This window comes from Coffea arabica, chromosome 10e (assembly GCF_036785885.1).
Source record: "Coffea arabica cultivar ET-39 chromosome 10e, Coffea Arabica ET-39 HiFi, whole genome shotgun sequence".
Classification (NCBI taxonomy): Eukaryota; Viridiplantae; Streptophyta; class Magnoliopsida; order Gentianales; family Rubiaceae; genus Coffea; species Coffea arabica.
The window spans coordinates 16,784,806-16,802,324 of record NC_092328.1 but is presented as its reverse complement, the minus strand read 5'-3'; the positions used below and the strand labels follow the sequence as shown (position 1 = coordinate 16,802,324).

Below are 17,519 nucleotides of genomic sequence, written 5' to 3'. Positions count from 1 at the left end.
GATTTTTGGTGACCGGAGAGGTCATCGGCGGCGGCGGTCCGGTGGCGACGGCGCCACCGGCGGCCACCATGGCTGCCAGCTGAAGCTTCTTCGGTTGGCCGAAGAAGAAGGAAAGGAAACGTATGGGGAAGAAAAGAGAAAGAAAAGAAAAGAAAGAAAAGGAAAGTGGGTTGGGTTATTTGTTTTAGTGGGCTTGCGTTTGTTTTTAGTTGGATTTTGACTTGGGTTTTAGTTCTTTTTTTTGGGTTTTACGGATGGGCTTGGGAGTTGAATCCCATGTATTTCAGCTGGGTTTGTTTGACAAAAGAGATGGGCTGGGCCATTTATTTTCCTTTGGGTTTCGGTTGGGCTTAGGTAGTTTTTGGCCCAGAAATAAATAAAATGATGGCCCAGTGGCCCATTTGGCTGAGAAATCTGGTTACGAAATTGAAAATCAGTCCCTGTACCTTTGAGCATTTTCTCTATGGCCCTAAATATTTTGATTTCTTTCAATCAGGTCCTTAATATAATTGCAAATAGGTCCCTAAAATTTATTTTTATTTAATTTTTATCCCATATCTTTATGATAATTATAATTTACCCCAAAACTTTGTTTATTCTTGCAATTAGATCCCTAACAGATTGGATTGCTTAAATAGAAGTTGCTTTTCTTCTATAGTCATTGATTACACTTCATTTAAGTGTTTCAATTGATTGATTTTATTTTTATTTCCATTTGTTATGATTTATTTGTTAATTAGATTGGTGCCTTGATGATTTTGTTAATTTTGGAGGTAAATAGGGCAAATCCAATTTCCCATTTAGTCACCACTTCAAACGGGAGGTACCCCTATTTTTATTATTTCAATGTCAATTACGTGCTCTTATGTGCTTCTATGTGTTCCTATGTGTTTATGTATTTTTATATGCTTTATTTATTTGATTCAAATATTCATTCAAATTTTCTTATATACGTTTTAGTTAATTTTTATAATGATTCGAGAGGTATTTAAATACCTCAAAAATGTAATAGATAGGATAATTAGATTTGTTTTATTATATTTTTCCCTCCTAGATTGTAGTCAGGCGCTCCCCGATGTAATAGATAAGTTGTGTGTTTATGTGGCTTATGTGTTATGTGTTTTATCCGCTTTTCTTAGGACTTTGGCATATAGATATTATGCTTACGTGTTATGTGTTACGTGCTCTTATGTGTTTATTTGTTTTAATTTATGCTTTATTTGCTTCACTATATATTGTTAATGCATAACGTCACCACACTAGTCCAACGCTAGTTGTGGCTTCTCCCTCCGCTTACTTGCTAGTCCAACGCTAGTAAGTATTTTTAGAAATGGGTTAGTCCAACGCTATACCCTTAGATTGTTCATGCATTAGATTCATCTTTTGTGTGATATCCATTACATTTCCATGTATATTTTATTTTTTAGAATTTTCTCATTTGCATGATATTTTCTATTATATTATCCTCTACCCCCTACCCTCTATATGTGTTAATCAAATCATTTAGAATTGCACTTCATTTAAGAAATTGTGAAATAAGTTAGTTCATTTGCTTGTTCATATTAGGAGAATTATTTTTGAACATGGATATGGGTGATTATAACTCTTTAGTTTAAATACCCCATTAATCCTTGTATAAGAAAATTATGTCACGAGTTTTTGTCTCCCGTACCCATTATGCTGCATTTCCTTTTTCTTTGATCACTTATAACTATGTATATAATTTAATTTCTTTTCTTTACTTTTAATTTCATCATTTGCATACTCGTGACACTTTCAAGGAATTATTTTGGCCTTTGCATTTAATGCGATTGGTTCAATTAAACCCTTGAATGAACATTTGTTCCTTTCGATGTTTTTATGAATTTAGATTTGCATCCATGTAGAAAACATTCAAAATGTGATAAATTAAGGGTTAAAATAAGAAAATTTTGACTAAACCACGCAACTAGCTTAGACTAGGTTGAAAGGGTGCCTTAGGTTTGAGTTGATTGAACCTTTGCCTTCCCTTTCTTCAACCGTGACTCCCGAACTCATTTTCTCTTGTTTTCAAAGACCTGGAGTTGTCTAAAAGGGTTTTATTTTATTTTATTTTGTTAAAAATATTTTTGGGTGACTTGGTACACCCAAACTTGATACCAAGTGGCGACTCCTAATTTTTCTTCAAAACCCTTTTAGACTAAATTTTGGACCCAAATTGTCGCATTTTTTTTAAGTCCCATTCTTGGTCCTTTTCCGTTTATTATTAATAAATCACATTTTTTATAAACACTTTCTTTTTCCATCGCAAAAAAATGGGGCGCGACAACTTGGCGACTCCACTGGGGAGTTAGAGAGTCCAAGCACTTGACTTAGTCGTCTTTTCTCTTTTTTAACCCTTATATTTATCATATTTGGATGTTTTAGGTTACATTTTTCTTTTTTAGGATGTTTTGCATTTCACACTCGTAATCGTTCCTCGTCTTACGTGTATGTGATGAATGGCTTATTTATTTATTTATTCGTATCGCGCTTTGCATTTGGGTGGGGGAAAGTATCACCGTAGAGCCTCCACACGTGTTTTAATTATAATCTCTCCCCTCAAAAGGAAGCACTTCATACGTGCATGCATTATTTTTACCCTTTTTTATTTTTCTCGTGGGCGCCATCCCACATCTCCTTGTAGGATTAGGATCGATTTCCTTAGGTAGGCGGATGGTGTGCTCTGCGCCCATAGCGATGCCTAAGGGATCACTCAAGCCACCGACCGAAGGTTTTGGGATTGATGACCCTTAATTTTTTGGTCTGAAGGCTTGGGAGCCTGAAACCTTATCGAGTCTAGATGCATTAGTAAACCAAACCTCATGCATCCATATTAGAAATTACCTAGGATAGAGTCAGCCTATCCAATTAGGAACACTAAGCACGAGGGGAGGGATTTCACCCCTCTTTCTTTGCTTTATTTACTTTTTATTCTTGTATCATTTATTGTCACAATATGTTATATGTTACTTGTTGAACTAACCTCTCCTTGTTTTCCCTTTTCTGCATACACAAATTTTAGAAATAAGAGTTCTAACATGGTACTCGTTTAAGATAAGACCGCCTCTTATATCAAGCATGTTTAAATTTCAATCAATTGCATATGCATATGTATTGCACATCATTTTAGGCTTACTCCGACATTTAAAGGGGGCACTTTTAGGTCATATTTCAATTATTTCATTGCATATTTAATTGCTTTAATAAAATGGCATCATGCATAAACCCTAGGAAGGGAATGCCACATAGGGAATCCCGTGTTTAGGAATAAGCCACCTTGTGTCTCGGATATTTAATCCAGTGAAACTTGCACGTTTACATTTTGTACCATCCAAAGGGGTAGTGCACAAGGTAAGGTAAGATCCGATCGTTTTCATAGAGTGATCTTTGGAATATGAGCATCTAATAATCACTTTTTGGCCATTTTATCAAAAATTGGTAAAAATCCCTTGCGTGAAGGACATTAATTTGAAGAAATTCACAAATGATTCCTCCTATTGAGATGATAAATAAATTGAGGCCAAATTGTGATTTTAGAAGGCTCATAGACTAATTTTCTGAAACCACCAATGGCCGACCGATTCGATCAATCCATTTTGTCAATTCATAATCGATTTTAAATAAACCATTCGTTTGACCAATTTACCCTTTTTAGGGTTACCTGGTCGATTTTCAATAAATCGTCAATTCATTTGACTAATTTACCCTTTTTAGGGTCTTTTGACCAATTTACCCTTTTTAGGGTCATTCGGTCGCTTTTGAATAAATTATCAATTCAATTGACCAAATTACCCTTTTTAGGGTCTTTTGACCAATTTACCCTTTTTAGGGTCATTCGGCTGATTTTTGAATAAATCCCTAATTCAATTTCATTCATTTGACCAATTTACCCATTTTTAGGGCAACCGAGCCGATTTTGAATAAAACAAGTTTCGTTTGATCAATTTACCCTTTTTAGGGTGATCTGATTAATTTTGGATAAATTTCATTCAATTCATTTGACATGTTTCCCTTTTTAGGGTAATTCGGTCGATTTTAAATAAATTATCAATTTCATTCAACTCATTTGCCCTATTAGGGTTTCATTGTCAAATTCCAAATTGGGAAAAATCTAGTCAATTTTGAAGAAAACCGTCCATTGCATCCAATCACTTGATCAATTAGGGTTTTGACCCGTAATTCACTGAGAAATTTTATCAACGAATTCCAATCTCTTTGATAGGAAGTTCGTCAAGGTCAAACCCGTGCGTTTTTGCAAAATCTTGTACCGATCAAAAGTGATCCATCCATTCGGACGTTGACCTCATTTTGATAAATGTCTCTCGTCCCTCCAATTGATTAAATTTTTTTTTTTTTTTAAATTATTTTTCACTCAATGAGTTGATCAGATCTATCAGGTACGGTATAGTGCCTGCCTCAGAGGATTGCATTTTCATGCTAGGCCTACCCTTGGCACAAAAAGGGTTCCCCCATAGGACATGCATCCGAATTTTCTGGATATCTACTAACTCTTGTCTTTTTCTTTTTTCCTTTTTCTTTATTTTTATTAGAATAACTAAGCAAGGGTTAAATCTAAAGGCAATCTTTTCAAAACTTCTCAGGTAATATTTAAACATAACTTCTCGTCGGAGCCCCATCATAACGCGATCCCGTACTCAAGCACAGAGGAATCGTGTAAACATGAGTGCTCCGCCAGAATCATCCGATAAGGCTGTTGCAACTGCCCAGCCGGAAGCCGCAAGTCCTGGAGTTCAGTTGACTGAATTGCTCACAAGATTTGGAGAAATGGCATCCGAAATGGCCGCTCAAAAGAAATTGATCGGTGAGCTCATTAGTAGCGGAGTGCAACCTGAGCTTGGGCCTGCCACACAGCCACAATCCGAACCATTTATTATTCCTCCGATTCAAACCACCTTACCATTTGTTATTCCTCCAAATCAAACCACGTTTGAAAACCCGCAATATGCTTACACTCAAAATCCTCCATTCTATCCTCTTTACGGGCAAGGGTTTCCACCTCAAGGTGACCCAAACATACATCCGAATCCAGTTTTTTATCAAACTACCGCAGAGCCTGTGATACCGGAGCACACTTTCCAAAACAAGCCAGAAATGGGGGAATCTTCTGCTCCAATTGATATGAAATTGCTTAAGCGCCTGGACCGCTTTGATGAGTTTATAAGAAAGAGTCAGGGGTTGAACAAGCAAGGAGTGCTGGACTATGACGAGCTTTGTCTTTTCCCAAATGTGCAATTACCTGAGGGGTTCAAAACTCCGAAATTCAATAAATACGATGGCACGGGCAATCCCAAAACACACCTCCGATTGTTCGCCAACAAGTTGGGTAGGCCAACAGATGATGAAAATCTGCCTTTGAGGCTATTCCCAGAAAGTCTGGAGGGGGATGCACTCGACTGGTACTCCAAGCTGAAACCCGAAGAAGCAAAGACCTGGCTTGATTTGTCCAACGCTTTTGTAAGGCAATACGAGTATAATTGTGAGCTAGCTCCAACACGGACTACGCTGGAAGGGACAAAAAGAAAACCCTCTGAGGATCACAAGACTTATGCCAAGAGATGGAGGAAAATAGCTGCCAAAGTCGAGCCACCAATGACTGAGGACGAAATCATACGAACTTTCATTAAGGCACATGATCCGCCGTACTTTGAAGAAATTTTTCGCATGACTGGATGCTCATTTGCCGCAATTGTTAATAAGCTTGAGGAATTTGATGATTTCGTGAAGGCTGGAAAGATTGTTAATGTGTATGCCCTCAAATCGCAGTTGGATGCTTTGCAAAGCCAAGGTAGTAATGGGAAGAAGCAACAATTCCAAAAGAAAGAGGGGGAAACTGCTTTTGTCTGGGATCAAAACCCTACCCCAAAACCCAGATTTCGACGATACCCTACCTACTCCAACCCTTACCCTCATTATCCAAACTCTCATCCTGTATATCACGCCAATATCCACCACCCTCGACCTCGCCCAAACTATCCTAATCCACCTGTAGTCCCTTTTCAAATAACTCAGCCTAATTTTCAACAAATTCGACCCCGGCCCCTTTACAATCAACGACTTCCTCCACCAAATGGACTCACCTACAACTACCCTCAACCCACTGAACCTCAAAGGCAAAATCGCTATCGCACTTTTACTAATCTTGGCAGGCCTCTGGACCAATTGTATGAACAATTAAAGGCCGCTGGTAAAATCGGCGTAATTCCCCCTCCAGCTTACCCCCATGGCGCTCCTGCTGAATACAATCCACAGGCCACCTGTGCCTATCATTCGGGGGCACCTGGCCACCCAACCGCCGACTGCAGAGCACTTAAGAACAGAGTCCAAGATATGATCGAGGTAGGGGAAATAGTGCTAAGAGAAAAGAGTGAACAAGGACCAAATATAAGTACAAATCCTTTTCCTGAACACAAGGACACCTTTGAGGCATCCACCTCCAATGACGAAATTTGAAGGTCTTGAAAGAGCTCTTCACAATTTGGATGGCTGACTATCTTCCCTCTCGAAGGGAATTTTGATAAATCTAGGGGTTGTCATTTGCTAAAATTCAGGAAAACTTTTTCTTGCATATGTACATAGCTTAATGAAAGCATCTTTTGCAATTTGATCATTTGTTTATTTGATTATTGTTTTGATTTTTTGTTAATTCTTTGAGATGGCCAAAGGTGAAGTTATTTGACTCTTTGAATATCACTGTTTAAGAATTTGATGAAACCCTTTATTGAAAATCCCTCCATTGAGAAAGCCTTCATTAAGAAAATCCTTCATTGAGAAAGTTTTCATTGAGAAAAACCATTGAAAAATCCCTTCATTAAAAATCACTTTACTGGAAAAATCCCTTCGTTAAGGAATCCCTTCACCGGAAAAATTCTTTCATTTGAAAATTCCTTCATTGATAAATCCCTTCATTTGAGAAAATCTCTTTCCGGCCAGGTTGGAAGTTGATTGGTTAAAACAGTGTCATTAACGATTGATTCTGATGAAAAGGAGTTGAATGCTATGTGCCATGACCAATATTGTCAAAATGCATGGCCTATGTTCATAACAAAAGGGTCCGCCACCGATATCCTGAAAAAGGGAACAAAGTGCTAATGTGATTCAAATTGACAAAGCTTATTGGATGTTCAAGAGGTATTGCCTGGAGGAGTACTCATTTTGGGCAGAGATGGAAGGATAGACGTTCCCTCGACCTATCAACTCAGACATGTGTAAGAAGTTCTTTATTTGATTATGCAAATGCCCTCTAGAAAATCATGCAAGAGACGAGGCAAAAGTCAGGCCATGTTCCTTTCCAATCAAAATATTTCATCCCTAGTCGTCTCCTTTGAGCTATCAGAACAATAATTTTCGTTTGGCAACCCCTGAGAATTGCAAACCCCACACTGGGGCAAATTCATTTTGAAAATGATCAGAAAGGAAAGAAAAACCCCACACTGGGGCAAATTTATCTTTGAAAGAGATCTGAGGAAAAGAAAGAACCCCACACTGGGGCAAATTTATTTTGAAAGAGAGATGAAAAGGAAGAAAAAAGAACCCCATACTGGGGCAAATTTAGTTTTTGAAGAAAAATGCAAAAAGTGAGAAGAATGCAGTGAAGAAAATGCAAAGAAAGAAAAATCCAAGCAAACTGGGGCAAATTTTCCTCGGTTTCGTTCAAAATTCGGAGATGATCTAAAAATGATGCAATCTCAGGTTATTTCACACCTTTCATCAAGTCTGTTTTCAAGCCTCAACCTTTCTTGAAAAACACCCCACCTGACCTCATTACAAAAGCCCAAAGGTCCTGGCTTTCGTCACTTGCTGCATTTCTATTAGGGATTTTGCTAATCAACTGGCAAGTGATGTCCATAATGCCTTCGCTTAAGTCTATAAGGGAAGCGCATTTTACTGATGTCAGCATTTTTTTTTTCAACTCACACTCCTGAGGCGATTATAGTTGATCCCTTCCATTGCTTCCTTAGGTGAAAACCCGAAAGGGCACCTCGAAAGAAAGGAAAAAACAGAGAAAAGAAAAGGAGAAAAACAAAAGAAAAAGAGAAAAACAAAAGCAAAAACAAAACAAAAGAAAAGGAGTGGTGGCAACCTTGGTGAAAACCCGAAAGGGCGCCAAGGTAGGATTTCCACAATGAGCAAGCACAAGGAGGAACAACTGGCGGTTTGATCCATTTGGATTTCTCCTCATTTTGGTCATACCTCTGCCAATATTGAATTCCAGAACAAGGATATTCAGAGATTCGAATACGCATCCTTTGGCCAAAACTGTGTCATTTTGTAAAACATTCTTTGGCAAATACATTCTTAGGAAACTCATTTTTACCAAATTTCTTGCATTCATGGCATTTTTGTAGAATTTAAGCACAAATAGTAGTGAGTGCATTCTTGTGCATATTCATTTTTACATGACATGTGAATTTTTCTTGCATATCTCATGCTTTATCATTGAATTGTGGTAAATGACAACCCCCGTGGTTTATTCGAAGCATACTTGGGTTCAGTCATCTCCTAAAAAGGGCTAAGGTGCAGCCAAACCAATTACGAAGGTTTCGCAATATGGCAAAATGCTAACCCGGTCAGTCTGGAAAAGCAGAGACATTTGAAGTGATAAATCCAACCAAGTCAGATGCCGCGGCCAACTTTGACGAAGGCATCAAAAGGCTTATGTTTACGCGATTCTCCAAAGGCAAACGGATCAAATGATGGTGGCAATTCTTTTGTTTTTTCTCTTTTGCAGAAAAATTCCATGCATGGACGAAAACAATCACACCTCGCACTGGAATCGATGTTGGAAGGAGTCCTCTGGTGAACAAAGGCAAATCGAAAATGTTGCAAGCAAATTTGATTAAAAGGTGCAACAACATGGCGATACAGAATCAACTATGGACTCAAGTTGCAAAAATTCATCATACTGGGGCAAATTAATTTTTTGGAAAGATTCTCAAAAGTCAAAAAGAAAAGCGAAAAGAAAAGAAAAATCACCAGACAAAAATAAAAAAAAATCAATCAGATCAAGTTCATCACGGCAGGCTCGGGTTTTGATCCCACTGTCCGATTGTCAAAAGCATTTCATTTTCATTGCTACTGGAGCTGGGTTTGTCCCACCAGTAAGCATTTCGTTTACATCGCTACTGGAGCTGGGTTTGTCCCGCCAGTAAGCATTTCATTTTCATCGCTGCTGGAGCTGGGTTTGTCCCGCCAGTAAGCATGTTCATTTGCATTCGCCACTAGCCGTTGGGTTTGTCCCACTAGTGTGCCTTTCATTTGCATTCGCCACTAGCAGTTGGGTTTGTCCCACTAGTGTGCCTTTCATTTGCATCCGCCGCTAGCCGTTGGGTTTGTCCCACTAGTGTGCCTTTCATTTGCATCCGCCGCTAGCCGTTGGGTTTGTCCCACTAGTGTGCCTTTCATTTGCATCCGCCGCTAGCCGTTGGGTTTGTCCCACTAGTGTGCCTTTGCCGTTGGGTTTGTCCCACTAGTGTGCCTTTCATTTGCATTTGGGTTTGTCCCACTAGTGTGCCTTTCATTTGCATCCGCCGCTAGCCGTTGGGTTTGTCCCACTAGTGTGCCTTTCATTTGCATTCGCCGCTAGCCGTTGGGTTTGTCCCACTAGTGTGCCTTTTAATTGCATTCGCCGCTAGCCGTTGGGTTTGTCCCACTAGTGTGCCTTTCATTTGCATCCGCCGCTAGCCGTTGGGTTTGTCCCACTAGTGTGCCTTTCATTTGCATCCGCCCCTAGCCGTTGGGTTTGTCCCACTAGTGTGCCTTTTAATTGCATCCGCCGCTAGCCGTTGGGTTTGTCCCACTAGTGTGCCTTTCATTTGCATCCGCCGCTAGCCGTTGGGTTTGTCCCACTAGTGTGCCTTTTAATTGCATTCGCCGCTAGCCGTTGGGTTTGTCCCACTAGTGTGCCTTTTAATTGCATTCGCCGCTAGCCGTTGGGTTTGTCCCACTAGTGTGCCTTTCATTTGCATCCGCCCCTAGCCGTTGGGTTTGTCCCACTAGTGTGCCTTTCATTTGCATCCGCCGCTAGCCGTTGGGTTTGTCCCACTAGTGTGCCTTTCATTTGCGGTTTGTCCCACTAGTGTGCCTTTCATTTGCATCCGCCGCTAGCCGTTGGGTTTGTCCCACTAGTGTGCCTTTCATTTGCATCCGCCCCTAGCCGTTGGGTTTGTGCCACTAGTGTGCCTTTTAATTGCATCCGCCGCTAGCCGTTGGGTTTGTGCCACTAGTGTGCCTTTCATTTGCATCCGCCGCTAGCCGTTGGGTTTGTCCCACTAGTGTGCCTTTTAATTGCATTCGCCGCTAGCCGTTGGGTTTGTCCCACTAGTGTGCCTTTTAATTGCATTCGCCGCTAGCCGTTGGGTTTGTCCCACTAGTGTGCCTTTCATTTGCATCCGCCCCTAGCCGTTGGGTTTGTCCCACTAGTGTGCCTTTCATTTGCATCCGCCGCTAGCCGTTGGGTTTGTCCCACTAGTGTGCCTTTCATTTGCTTTCACCGCTAGCCGTTGGGTTTGTCCCACTAGTGTGCCTTTCATTTGCTTTCACCGCTAGCCGTTGGGTTTGTCCCACTAGTGTGCCTTTCATTTGCATTCGCCGCTAGCCGTTGGGTTTGTCCCACTAGTGTGCCTTTTAATTGCATCCGCCGCTAGCCGTTGGGTTTGTCCCACTAGTGTGCCTTTCATTTGCATCCGCCGCTAGCCGTTGGGTTTGTCCCACTAGTGTGCCTTTCATTTGCTTCCGCCGCTAGCCGTTGGGTTTGTCCCACCAGTAAGCATTTCGTTTACATCGCTACTGGAGCTGGGTTGGTCCCGCCAGTAAGCATTTCATTTTCATCGCTGCTGGAGCTGGGTTTCTCCCGCCAGTAAGCATGTTCATTTGCTTTCGCCACTAGCCGTTGGGTTTGTCCCACTAGTGTGGCTTTCATTTTCATCCGCCGCTAGCCGTTGGGTTTGTCCCACTAGTATGCCTTTCATTTGCATCCGCCGCTAGCCGTTGGGTTTGTCCCACTAGTGTGCCTTTCATTTGCTTTCACCACACACTTTTACTTGCATTCGCCGCTAGCCGTTGGGTTTGTTCCACTAGTGTGCCTTTTAATTGCATCCGCCGCTAGCCGTTGGGTTTGTCCCACTAGTGTGCCTTTCATTTGCATCCGCCGCTAGCCGTTGGGTTTGTCCCACTAGTGTGCACCATGATTTTAATTTTATTCGGGCCAGTCCCATGACTTTTAAATTTTATTCGGGCCAGTCCCATGATTTTAAATCTCTTGTTCGGGTCAGTCCCATGGCTTTTAAAATCTTGTTCGGGTCAGTCCCATGACTTTTAAATTTTATTCGGGTCAGTCCCATGATTTTGATTTTGTTCGGGTCAGTCCCATGATTTTAATTTTGTTTGGGCCAGTCCCATGATGTTAAATCTTATTCGGGTCAGTCCCATGATTTTAAATCCCTTGTTCGGGCCAGTCCCATGATTTTAAGATTTATTCGGGTCAGTCCCATGATTTTAAGCTTTATTCGGGTCAGTCCCATGACTTTTAAATTTTATTCGGGTCAGTCCCATGATTTTAATTTTGTTTGGGCCAGTCCCATGATGTTAAATCTTATTCGGGTCAGTCCCATGGTTTTAAATCCCTTGTTCGGGTCAGTCCCATGATTTTAATTTTATTCGGGCCAGTCCCATGATTAAAGTTTGTTCGGGTCAGTCTCATGTTTTAATTTCTCGTTCGGGTCAGTCCCATGTTTAATTTCTCGTTCGGGTAAGTCCCATGTTTAATTTCCTGTTCGGGTCAGTCCCATGTTTAATTTCCTGTTCGGGTCAGTCCCATGTTTAAATTCTCGAGCCAGTCCCACGATTTTTGAGTCAATCCCTTGATTTTCATTTTTTTGGGTCAATCCCTTGATTTTCATTTTTATTCGGGCCAGTCCCACGATTAAAGTTTGTTCGGGTCAGTCCCATGTTTTAATCTCTCGTTCGGGTCAGTCCCATGTTTAATTTCTCGTTCGGGTCAGTCCCATGTTTAATTTCCTGTTCGGCTCAGTCCCATGTTTAAATTCTCGAGTCAGTCCCATGATAAATTCTTGCTCGGGTCAGTTCCATGTTTAATTTCTCATTCAGGTCTATCCACCAATTTGTTATTTAAAAAAAAAAAATCATCAAATCAAGATCAAATTTAAATTTCTGTTGGAGCGTAATCGCGTCCCTCTGCGCATCAATTTAAATTCTTGTTGGTGAGTCTCAGCGTCCACCGCGCACGCTTCTATCTCCCATTCTTGACAAATTTAAATTTCTGTTGGAGCGTAATCGCGTCCCTCCGCGCATCAATTTAAATTCTTGTTGGTGAGTCTCAGCGTCCACCGCGCACCCTTCTATCTCCCATTCTTGACAATTTAAATTCCTGTTGGAGCGTAATCGCGTCCCTCCGCGAATCAATTTAAATTCTTGTTGGTGAGTCTCAGCGTCCACCGCGCACCCTTCTACCTCCCATTCTTGACAATTTAAATTTCTGTTGGAGCGTAATCGCGTCCCTCCGCGCATCAATTTAAATTCTTGTTGGTGAGTCTCAGCGTCCACCGCGCACCCTTCTACCTCCCATTCTTGACAATTTAAATTTCTGTTGGAGCGTAATCGCGTCCCTCCGCGCATCAATTTAAATTCCTGTTGACCGCGCACCCTTCTACCTCCCCTTCATCATCATATTTAAATTTCTGTTGGTGAGTCTCTGCGTCCACCGCGCACTCTTCTATCCCCCTTCTTGGAGCGTAACCGCGTCCCTCCGCGCATCTTTTTCTAATTATGACAAGTCACTTTTCTTGATTGTTTTGATTAATAATTGTGCTTTCTCATTCATTTTGTGTTTCATGTTTAGAAGTTCTGAGAGACCAAACTTTTTCGACTTTGCAAAGTTCACAGTTGGTCAATGTACTTGTTTCATTGTGGTTCACTTGCATTCGAACTACGTTTGACCTGATTCCCATGGTGGGATACGTAGGCAACTCTATATGAGTTCGGTCACGTGTTTTGCAACTTTATGACTTCTTGTGTTCAATAATTTCAACCAAGTGTTGACTTGTTTATTTTAACTCAGATGCAGTTAGAAAAAACAGGTAAGCAATTTGGTGTCTACGTCTTTGTCTTGACTTTCTTCGAAACTCTAGACAAAGAGGGGCAAGCTGTAGACACCAAAATTTTGTCAATTTTAATATTTTCTTGAATTTTTTCTATCTATTAAGTTATTTATTTTCTTGCGTCTTAATGTGCAAATTTTTCTTATAATTGCAGATTTTTTTTAGAAAAGAAAAAAAAGAGAAAAAAAAGAAAAACAAAAAAAAGTTTAGTTTTTTAAAATAAAAAAAAACATCATCATGAGCCATCATGAGCCATCATGATGACTCATGATGGCATCACCACCTTTTGACTAGGAAAGGCTCTCAACGGATCCAATAAGAAGAAAATTGCATAAAAAGGACTCAAGGGAAAACTCATTTGGGAGACGACGGAATCCTCATTTCTCTCGGGAGAGCAACGGACAAAAGAGAGAAGAAAAGAAAACTCTCTCGGGGACTGACTCTCAGAGGTCCTTTGGCCGCAAAGAAAGCAAAAGAAGCAGAAGAAGAAAAATTGCCATAGACCTCCCTCATTTGCTCCCTCTCTCAGGCCTCGGGTGCAGAAGGGAAGAAAAATCTTTCGGCTCTCTCTCAGATTCTCTTCCTCATTTTTAGCAAAATAAAATACTCACTCTCAGATTTTCTCTTGGACAGGGCAAAGCCAATAAAAATTATTGGAGCTTGTAATTTCATCAAATTTTGTCAAGAGACTACAATTTTCATTGAGGTATTTATTCTTCTTTCATCTTTTTCAGTTTTTTCCTTTCCTTAATTTATTAAATTAAATACATGATTTGATGTTTGTTTGTCCTTTGGCTTCGTTTGTTGTTGTTACTGATATTGTTGAATTTTTGGGGAATCCATGAATAAACATAAAAAAAAAATGATTTCTGTGAATGCATGTTAATTGCTTGTGAAAATGCAAAAATAACAAAAAATGAATTTTGGGGACTGTTTTGATTTATTTTAGTTTTTTATGTTGTTTTCTTGCCGGATTAAATCATAGTTGTATTGCAGAAGTTGTAAGGAGTATTGTAATATATTTTTTATGATTTTTGGTGAAAGATTTGGGTGTTTTAAAAAATAAAAACTGGACTGTATTTTGACATTTTGGCCACTTTCAGATCATCTTTTGTAAAAACAAACTCCGAAAATGGAATCTACGCGAAAAATCGAGTGGGGAGGTGTATTTTGAGGATTTTTGGTGACCGGAGAGGTCATCGGCGACGGCGGTCCGGTGGCGGCGGCGCCACCGGCGGCCACCATGGCTGCCAGCTGAAGCTTCTTCGGTTGGCCGAAGAAGAAGGAAAGGAAACGTATGGGGAAGAAAAGAGAAAGAAAAGAAAAGAAAGAAAAGGAAAGTGGGTTGGGTTATTTGTTTTAGTGGGCTTGCGTTTGTTTTTAGTTGGATTTTGACTTGGGTTTTAGTTCTTTTTTTTGGGTTTTACGGATGGGCTTGGGAGTTGAATCCCATGTATTTCAGCTGGGTTTGTTTGACAAAAGAGATGGGCTGGGCCATTTATTTTCCTTTGGGTTTCGGTTGGGCTTAGGTAGTTTTTGGCCCAGAAATAAATAAAATGATGGCCCAGTGGCCCATTTGGCTGAGAAATCTGGTTACGAAATTGAAAATCAGTCCCTGTACCTTTGAGCATTTTCTCTATGGCCCTAAATATTTTGATTTCTTTCAATCAGGTCCTTAATATAATTGCAAATAGGTCCCTAAAATTTATTTTTATTTAATTTTTATCCCATATCTTTATGATAATTATAATTTACCCCAAAACTTTGTTTATTCTTGCAATTAGATCCCTAACAGATTGGATTGCTTAAATAGAAGTTGCTTTTCTTCTATAGTCATTGATTACACTTCATTTAAGTGTTTCAATTGATTGATTTTATTTTTATTTCCATTTGTTATGATTTATTTGTTAATTAGATTGGTGCCTTGATGATTTTGTTAATTTTGGAGGTAAATAGGGCAAATCCAATTTCCCATTTAGTCACCACTTCAAACGGGAGGTACCCCTATTTTTATTATTTCAATGTCAATTACGTGCTCTTATGTGCTTCTATGTGTTCCTATGTGTTTATGTATTTTTATATGCTTTATTTATTTGATTCAAATATTCATTCAAATTTTCTTATATACGTTTTAGTTAATTTTTATAATGATTCGAGAGGTATTTAAATACCTCAAAAATGTAATAGATAGGATAATTAGATTTGTTTTATTATATTTTTCCCTCCTAGATTGTAGTCAGGCGCTCCCCGATGTAATAGATAAGTTGTGTGTTTATGTGGCTTATGTGTTATGTGTTTTATCCGCTTTTCTTAGGACTTTGGCATATAGATATTATGCTTACGTGTTATGTGTTACGTGCTCTTATGTGTTTATTTGTTTTAATTTATGCTTTATTTGCTTCACTATATATTGTTAATGCATAACGTCACCACACTAGTCCAACGCTAGTTGTGGCTTCTCCCTCCGCTTACTTGCTAGTCCAACGCTAGTAAGTATTTTTAGAAATGGGTTAGTCCAACGCTATACCCTTAGATTGTTCATGCATTAGATTCATCTTTTGTGTGATATCCATTACATTTCCATGTATATTTTATTTTTTAGAATTTTCTCATTTGCATGATATTTTCTATTATATTATCCTCTACCCCCTACCCTCTATATGTGTTAATCAAATCATTTAGAATTGCACTTCATTTAAGAAATTGTGAAATAAGTTAGTTCATTTGCTTGTTCATATTAGGAGAATTATTTTTGAACATGGATATGGGTGATTATAACTCTTTAGTTTAAATACCCCATTAATCCTTGTATAAGAAAATTATGTCACGAGTTTTTGTCTCCCGTACCCATTATGCTGCATTTCCTTTTTCTTTGATCACTTATAACTATGTATATAATTTAATTTCTTTTCTTTACTTTTAATTTCATCATTTGCATACTCGTGACACCTTCAAGGAATTATTTTGGCCTTTGCATTTAATGCGATTGGTTCAATTAAACCCTTGAATGAACATTTGTTCCTTTCGATGTTTTTATGAATTTAGATTTGCATCCATGTAGAAAACATTCAAAATGTGATAAATTAAGGGTTAAAATAAGAAAATTTTGACTAAACCACGCAACTAGCTTAGACTAGGTTGAAAGGGTGTCTTAGGTTTGAGTTGATTGAACCTTTGCCTTCCCTTTCTTCAACCGTGACTCCCGAACTCATTTTCTCTTGTTTTCAAAGACCTGGAGTTGTCTAAAAGGGTTTTATTTTATTTTATTTTGTTAAAAATATTTTGGGGTGACTTGGTACACCCAAACTTGATACCAAGTGGCGACTCCTAATTTTTCTTCAAAACCCTTTTAGACTAAATTTTGGACCCAAATTGTCGCATTTTTTTTAAGTCCCATTCTTGGTCCTTTTCCGTTTATTATTAATAAATCACATTTTTTATAAACACTTTCTTTTTCCATCGCAAAAAAATGGGGCGCGACAGTCTCAGAGCTATAAATTGAGCGATAGTAAATATCATACCGATTTGGGTGGGAGGTGCCTCTCAAGTCGTCTCAGAAACATAAATGAAATATGTAAAGTGCTATGAATTTAATTATCTACCCGGGTGACGGGGTGTCGTCACGAGAAGGTATTGAATTGAACTTGGGGCAAAGTAAACAAAGATTTAGCTCCTGAGAGCTCCTACATCCTACTCAAGGGGGTTTATTATAAATTGTGAATTTCTTGAATGTTATAGTTGTCACTGTTGTGTAAGTGCTATTGCTATTGAATTACTTGTCTTGCATATTTTCTTGGCCTCACGAGCGTCCGCTCACCCGTTAGATTTGTTTTTCCTTAACAGGAGCTAAAATGGGAGGAATTCTGGAGAAGCTTACTTGATGCTTCACTTGATTAGAATTGTGAATGTATTTGTTTAAAATTTGATTTTGGAAGCTGTATATTTTGGGAATGTAAAGTAATTGAGTAGATTATGATGTAAGACTTGAATATTTATTGAGGAATTGACCTTCCTTTATCTCTTCGATTTTTAGTATCGATTGGTTATTATTGAGTGTAAATTGAATTAGTACCGAGTTCTGGCGAGAGTTGGGCAGACATTCCGCCGATACCCTTGGGTTCGCCCTTGGGAGAAGTGGGGGCGTCACAAGATTTGAATTTTTTAGGTCTTGATCGTTAGATCTATAATTTCTTGATTCATTGGGCATATCTCACTATAATATTTGGATCAAAAGCAATTAATTAGTAAATCCAGTGATTGAATGCATGCATAAACTTTCTTGAAGTTACAATTATTTTATCTTAATTTTTATTTATTCTTCAAATTTGTAGTATCCATTTTTCTCATATCTATTCTTTGATA

The 17,519-nt window shown here is 39.1% G+C and overlaps 1 long non-coding RNA gene across 1 annotated transcript; it reads left to right on the top strand.

Annotated features, from left to right (window-relative positions):
• Positions 1 to 13,493: 13,493 nt before the first annotated feature.
• Positions 13,494 to 17,174, top strand: LOC140015536 (uncharacterized). The gene is made up of 2 exons (XR_011822184.1): positions 13,494 to 15,155; positions 17,001 to 17,174. It is a non-coding gene; the product is annotated as an uncharacterized lncRNA (long non-coding RNA).
• The last annotated feature ends 345 nt before the right edge of the window (positions 17,175 to 17,519 follow it).